At 34.0% G+C, this 7,400-nt stretch overlaps 1 long non-coding RNA gene across 1 annotated transcript; it reads left to right on the forward strand.

The window, feature by feature from the left end:
- The first annotated feature begins 1,881 nt into the window (after positions 1 to 1,881).
- Positions 1,882 to 4,545, forward strand: LOC140155693 (uncharacterized). The gene is made up of 2 exons (XR_011859419.1): positions 1,882 to 2,824; positions 3,232 to 4,545. It is a non-coding gene; the product is annotated as an uncharacterized lncRNA (long non-coding RNA).
- The last annotated feature ends 2,855 nt before the right edge of the window (positions 4,546 to 7,400 follow it).

Genomic DNA, 7,400 nt, shown 5'->3' on the forward strand with positions numbered 1-7,400 from the left:
CAAGTTTTCCAATTTTGCTAGAAATCTGGCAATTTTAGACAGTATGCTTAGTACTGGTTACTTTCATTTGTTGAAAGCGAGCATTAATTTGTTATCACGGTGTCTATATGATGAGTAACTGAGTTTTCTATGTTTAACAGATAGTGATTATTGTTTTGTATTCTTCCGTATATTGCACTATTTTTCACAAACACAAATAGACATTTGGTATTAATATGTTGTGATTTTTGAATTTGTGGGATTTTTTTTTTGGAAAAATTAGTGATGACTATGTTTGTTTTTCAATCTTTGGACAAGAAACCAGCTATATAATAGCAAAGTATTACCGTACTAGCAAGATCAATTGTCTGTTATGTGGTACAACTCAAATAGCATACATGTATATTAGAAAACAAAGAAACAAAATTATCAAAATGTTGTTACTGATTCAGTGGTATGTGCATAATATTTCTGTGCTTTCATCTTGGTACGAAAAAAGGATTAAAAGTGTTTAGAATTGGTACTTCGGCCAGATCAGTTTGTATAATAGAATATATTCTGAACATGGTAGCCAAGTTGTTGTACTAGTGTAAACCTAAAGTTCTTGTCCGATTTAAATTGGAGTGTGATATAATATGACAGATTTGTTTCAAAAAGGGATATATGTTTAGTAAGGAATAGAGATTTGTATCAGGTATTTTCAGGACACAACATAAAATGGGTATAGGCTACTCAAAACTTTATGATGAGTACTTAAGGTTAGCAACTATATTGAACTGTTGCGATTTGGTAGTTCACAGCATCTTGCGAATAGTAGTGAGCTTTGACAAAAATTGCATTGATCATTTCATAGCAGTGTGTAGAAGAATCCAAATTTCACAGATATACTTTTGTAGGTCCTGTGATGCTTGAGTTATGTTGTAAAGAGGGGCTGAAACAACACTTTTGTAAAGCGTGAAATGAATAACTCATGTAAACAACAATAAATTAAGCAAGTTTTCAAAGTATGATTTGTAGAATGGACTTTTGCAAAACTTCAAAGTGTTATTTTTCAATAACATATTGATTTAGATAATGAAAATAGATTTTTTTGTCTGCTTCGACCAACAATACTTTGTCTACCCTTAACGATACAATGTGTTTCAAACTGGTTTTTGGAAACCCCTGTAATTTGCATATGCTTCAACCATCTTAAGTTTGGGGATGGAAAAATGAAAATTAGTACCCATTAGGACCGCATTTTTCATTAACTTGTGGAATACATTAAGAGAGATGTATTCCACAAGGTAATGAAGAATGCAGCTGGAAATTTGATTAATTGTGAGTTTATTACTGAGAAAATCAAAATTGAAAATGAGAAACACGTAATAATGACTTGGGCAGTTTTGTTATGAGGGCGACGACAGTATAGATCACTTCTCTGGAATGCTAGGCTTATGTGTCTAATAAGTAATATCACAATGGGTTTAACAACAATTCAGATTTGCTGCCATGTTATGAGTACAATTTATTAAAATACCAGAGTGTTACATGTGGTAGCAAATTGTAAGGTTGCCCTTATTTTTCATCACCCACTTAGGGTAAATATGAACTGTGTTCATCAAGAATATTTTTTAGATAAAACAGATATTACTGTACAAAAATCACACATGCTGAAGAGGAATTATTATTATATCTAATTTATCAATGCTATCAATATTGAAGATTGATTTTTCACTAAGTTAAGATCTGGCATCATTGTTTTACAACTTTATAATTAACTGTGGCAACTATGTTAGTAGAAAATAGTAATGGAATGGAAGAGTCACTCCAAAAATGGTCATTTCTGTATTCATCTGTGCAAGAATCAAACATGGATTTATGTGACAGTAGATGAAACTAGATGAATTTTCTTGATTTCAATGTAGTTTTTATGGCAGGTGCTTGGTTTGGCCTGCTTTGACTAATGTTTGCAACACACAAGCTTGAATCAATCACAAGTGTCCAATAAGTGTTTATTATTATATTCTTTTAAATACAACACTTGTGATACAGGAAATTGAAGAATACCTTTCATGTAATCTTTTTACTCATTCTAAGACGATTATAAGAATTTCAGTCTATTAAGTTTAAAAAAAGTTGTATTGCCCTTAGAGCTTCAAACTCAGGGTCAGTTTCAATAATATATCTTGGAATTTAGGGCAGAGTTTTTGCCACTGATGATATTTATTTAAAAAAAGGTTCCCGCAAAATATGATGATAAACAATGATTTATATTGTTTTTAATATCAGACTTATACGGTACCAATTATAAACATGAAAACATTTGACAAATTTTATACCCAAAAATATGAACATTAAAATATGAAGGGGCATGTTGGTGCAGCGGTACGGGCTCTGCCTTGTAATAGGTGGATTGCGAGTTCGAGCCCCGGCATTGCCATCGTGTTGTGCTCTTGGGCAAGGCGCTTTACCTTACTTGCCTCTCTCTACCCAGGGGTGAAATGGGGAGCTGTTATGAATATCGTCCATGAGCGCCTTTGGGCATTGTATGGCAGCTGACATATTCTAACGACAGCGAATAAATGTAAAGCGCTTTGGTACATGTACACATGTGAAAGGCGCTGTATAAATACCAACATTTATTTTTTATTTTTTATTTATGAAGAAAAAAATGTGACCCTAGATTTGCACATGGGTTGGTTGGAAAAGGGCAATACAATTGTTGGCTATACATGTAGCTTGACTGAAGGGAAGTATTTGCATTACATACTTTTGCTTTAATTGTACATGAATATGGGACTTAAAATGAAATGAGTTACGTACATACTTTCTATGTGTTGCAAATTTTGTCAAAGCAAACCAGGCAGGGAGCGATATTTTTTTTCCTAGTCAACATTTGCATCACATAATACATTTACATGATATACGCCTATATGAGGCTGGATTGAGCTGTGTTCAGTTTTATACGGCGGATTTATTGCCATAATTATTACCTCTTAACAAAAGAAAAACAAATTTATTCCAATTAAAATTCTACCAGGGTTCGAACCCTCAACCTTTTGATTAACAGTCGAGATCGAATACCACTACGCTGTGAGTGCTTCTGCCAGAAATGCGTTTGTTCATCATACTTATTGATTACGGAATAAATCGCAAACACACGATATATATATTACTTGTTATACGTATATAATCTCCAATCAATAATGAACCTTGCCTCCGACTATGCGGTTCCTATGCAAATGTTGACTAGTAAATTAATATAGGCAGGCAGGGACTTCATCAACTTTGGGCTTACAAATCACACACTCCCATCAACAAGACGGGTCAACTAATCAATTAGGATTAGGGCCGTATTCTTAATCAATTTATGCTCTCTTGTGTTGTTCAACAATAATGCACAAAGCCCAAAGTTAATGAATGTCTAATATTTTCAGGAAATAGATCAGTTTTAAATTACAGGAAATTAGGTACACTATAAACTTAGAAATATCTGGCTGTATTAGATTGATTTGTAGTGTAGCAGAGCAGGAGTCCTTAAGTGGGTAGTGTCAATTATTACATGAAGATACAAACAACAAGTCTTTGAATATGCATTAACTGTGTCTGGTGATTTCAAAACTAGTGTACAAAAAATCTGTAGCTTATCTCTGTTGAAATCTATCAAAGCTGAAGAAAAAAAATAACTCTGGTGTGTTATTAACAAGTGGTAAATATTTTGTAACTATAGGTGCAACTATTTTTGCTGTTTGGGCTCTTGCAATTTCCAAAAGGCACATTTTTATAAATAAGGGAGTAGAAAATGAGAATAAAAAAGTACATGTACACTTGTACAGGAATAGTCAGTCATCAGTCACATCATGTCATGACATAAATAGTTCACTGGTTATAGCTGTGGGTAGGTACTTTTTTCAGTGAGAAAATCCCAACCATATTTTTGTTAACAAAGAAAAAATAATATTGCTGCATATGTTTTAAGCTTCATACATAAAGAGCAGTTGTATTATATGTACTTGTATATTTGTAGATTTCCGAGACCACATTGACAAAGTTGTTTTTTATTCCATTGCATCTTCATTACACTAGGAGGATATATGTAAATATTTATTCACGATCTGCAATTGGAATTCAAACAAAATTGTCTTTCTGGTGTCAACATTTTTCTAGCAATAATGTTTATTTTCTCATGAGTAAAGAAATAATGTACAGTCAATCTTCTTGGAGTAATGAAATGTATTCAATTATTGTTTAGTCTATGTTCTTGTATAATTGCTATAAAAAGAAGTAAGAAAAGGTACAGTTTACATGCTGGTTTATGAAAAAAATACCTCTTGTATTATTTTTGTCCATGTATTGTTGTGGTTTTGTACTTAGTACAAGACCCTGAAGTGAAACAAATTCTATATCTCTTCATGTGATTTTTGTATTTGTTTGAGATTTGTCATGTGCAAATCTTTCTTTATTGATTTTGTTTTTTGTTTTGTTTTTCTATATATAATTTTGGCCTTGAATCTGGAATCAAGGTCAGAGGAATATTAATCATTAAAAAAATGGAAAAAAATGGAACAATGGTAGTTCAACTGATATGCTGTCTCTTGTGCCTTTTTTATTTTGTGAAACTAACATAAGATAAATATTAAAAAACACAGACAAATAACAAATTAGCAAAACAAACATTTGTTCAAAATTTGCATATTTGAACATTTCTGTACTGTTTTCCTATTTAAAGCCCTTCTAGAGGTCTTTATCACCCCATAAATGTGCAGCCAAAATTGCTTCCCCCTCCCCTCTTGCCTAAACTTGCATGCTCCCTCTTGCCAATTTTACCCTGCCTCAGGGGTCATAATTGTTGCACAGACATTATCTTACCCACCTATGGCTTATTGGAAGAGGTATGATTTATAGGCTAATGGAAATGGATCATTAGTTCCCAACTGGAGACTCCCAATTGGACACCTAAAAATAAAAGACGAGGTTACTTCACTCATTATTAGGTAAAACATCACATTGCGTACCTTACGGCAGTTTATAGAAATCATTTACGATAATTTTATGCAATATGCAAATGAAAATATTTGCTATGCAATTTTTAGTAAATATGTGGTTTGACACCAAATATTTTGCTTGGACTAAACATATCACAAACTCTCAAAATTTCGTCATAACATCATAAAATAAAACTGTACCAATAAACCTAAATAATTATATGACTTTATTAAGTGTTGTGTGAAAATGAAATATGTCCATGGCTGTATGAGCCCAAATTGAAGACAAAAACTGCACTTTCACAAAGTAGGCCTGTGCTTGTTAACTGCAAGGTGGGGACTGGCCATCTTATAACTCACTGTACTGAACTCTGCACCAAGAAGGGGATTTGTATGGCTGAATGATCAACAAATGATCAAGAATCAATGTTCACTTGGTGAGGATTCTAAACTGCACTCACCCACATGGGTTTTTCCATTAGTAACAAGCCATGAATCAACTTTTGTGACGAAGCATAGGCCCACTTAGTGACTTTTGAAAAGGGCAGTTTTTTTCAGGCTTTTTTCTTCAATTTGGGCTCACTCAGTCCTGAAGTCATGGACATCTTTCACACAGCACTTAGTAAGGGCTGTGCAATAATTATGAGCCCTGGGGAGGGTAAAATTTCCAAATGGCTCGCCAAAAATCGCTTGCCCCCCCCCCCCTCTCGGCCCGCCAAAAATTCTTTGCCCCCCCCCTCGGCCCGCCAAAAATTCTTTGCCCCCACCCTTATGCATGCCAAATTTTTGGGATCCCAATTTACAAACCTTAAATGGTCTAGATACACATTGCGAGCGAAGCGAGCAGGAAAATTTGCATATTTAAGCATTTCCGTACTGTTTTCATAGCCGTTTTATTTAAAAGGCGCCCCATGAATGTGTGCCAAAAATCTCATATGAACTCAATTTTCCCAGGAAAATTTGTGGTCATTTTTTCAGGGCCCCCCTTAGGAGGGTCAAAACTTTTTTTTGGTCCCCATTTCGCATCAGAATCGTTTTGGCTTTTTTTTTTTCAACTTTGGTTTTCAGTGTGTGGGGGGGAATTAAATTTTACCATTTTCCATACTTTCCATGGAATTGGAAATCCAAGCTCAAAGTAAAATACAACTGAAATCTTTTTAGTCGATCCCTAAACTAGACAAATCCGGACAATAGGTGGCGAAATTACCCACAACTCTGTGCGGCTCGAGCTGCAACGTATCACTTCCGGTCTTTTAATCCGTAGGAAAAAATAGGGAGCAGTAAGCTTAACGTCTCGCCAGCAAGTTTTGAAGGTAAGAGATCACTTTTAGGTAATTTATACCAAGGAAAAATATTCTCAATACAAAGGCAAAGACTCTGGCGTTGTTTTGTCGTATATAGGATTTTAATTGTACTTAAAAATCGTCCAACAATGCAACATTTGATTTTCATGACTCGGTTTTTTGTATCATGTCATAATTTTCATGTCACTGTATGGCGATCTTTTCCTATAGACCACCCTCGTTATATAGGAACTAAATTATTACTTTTGCATCAAGGTTAAACAGTTGCCAAACACTTTGAAGTCATCAATTTGAAGGAGAGGAGGGCAGGGCTTCGATAAATGAGGGAAATTATGGGGTAAAAAACAAGGTTAAATAAAACAACTTTTTGTCAAACAAGTGAAAACGCCTATTCCTGCTCTGACTGAAGTTTTTGTCTCAAATAACATTCAATTTGAAAATTATCGGAAAAACAAACGTACATAACATAAAATCAGCATCACTTCTGTTACATGATCAGATGATCAGATGATGGAAAGTGGCAAAGGATTTGTGAAATGAGGGACGTTTTAAAAGAAAAATACATCCCGTTTTTCGTGAATGTTGCCATCTTTAATAAATTCAGAATTGCGTCCACGCAGTAAAAAACTGTCAAACGTGTTTGAAAATGCTTGATACGCGAGTGTAAATCACCATCAAAACGAGCGTACATCAAGCGCTCATGCTACGCGAAGGTTTTGGAGTTTGCATCACCGGTTTTGCATTTAGCTCCTTTATTATATCCAAAATTGCGATAAAAACATTGATTTTGGAACAAAATAAAGCTTGTTCAACTAAGTAAACTAAAAGGTATTGAATTGAAATTTAATTAAATTTCAAAAAAGGGAGAAAAAAGTTACAAGGTTTTTATCAAACACAATTTACAGCTTCAAAGGTAAAAAAAAAAACAGTTTCCGACCTACCCTAATTTTTTTTATGTTAAAATGCCAATCAAACATGATTAAGTTTTGAAAATTGTATGTAGTTTATGACATTATACTCTCGTTCAGTGCTTGTGGGATACACTTGTTGCTTTCAAATGTATACATGTTGTGTCCGAGAATAAATATTGGGAAGTAGTGAAATATAATAAAGTGTACACATGTATGATGTATACATGAGAGATTAAACT

This window comes from Amphiura filiformis, chromosome 1, assembly GCF_039555335.1.
Source record: "Amphiura filiformis chromosome 1, Afil_fr2py, whole genome shotgun sequence".
In the NCBI taxonomy this organism is placed as follows: domain Eukaryota; kingdom Metazoa; phylum Echinodermata; class Ophiuroidea; order Amphilepidida; family Amphiuridae; genus Amphiura; species Amphiura filiformis.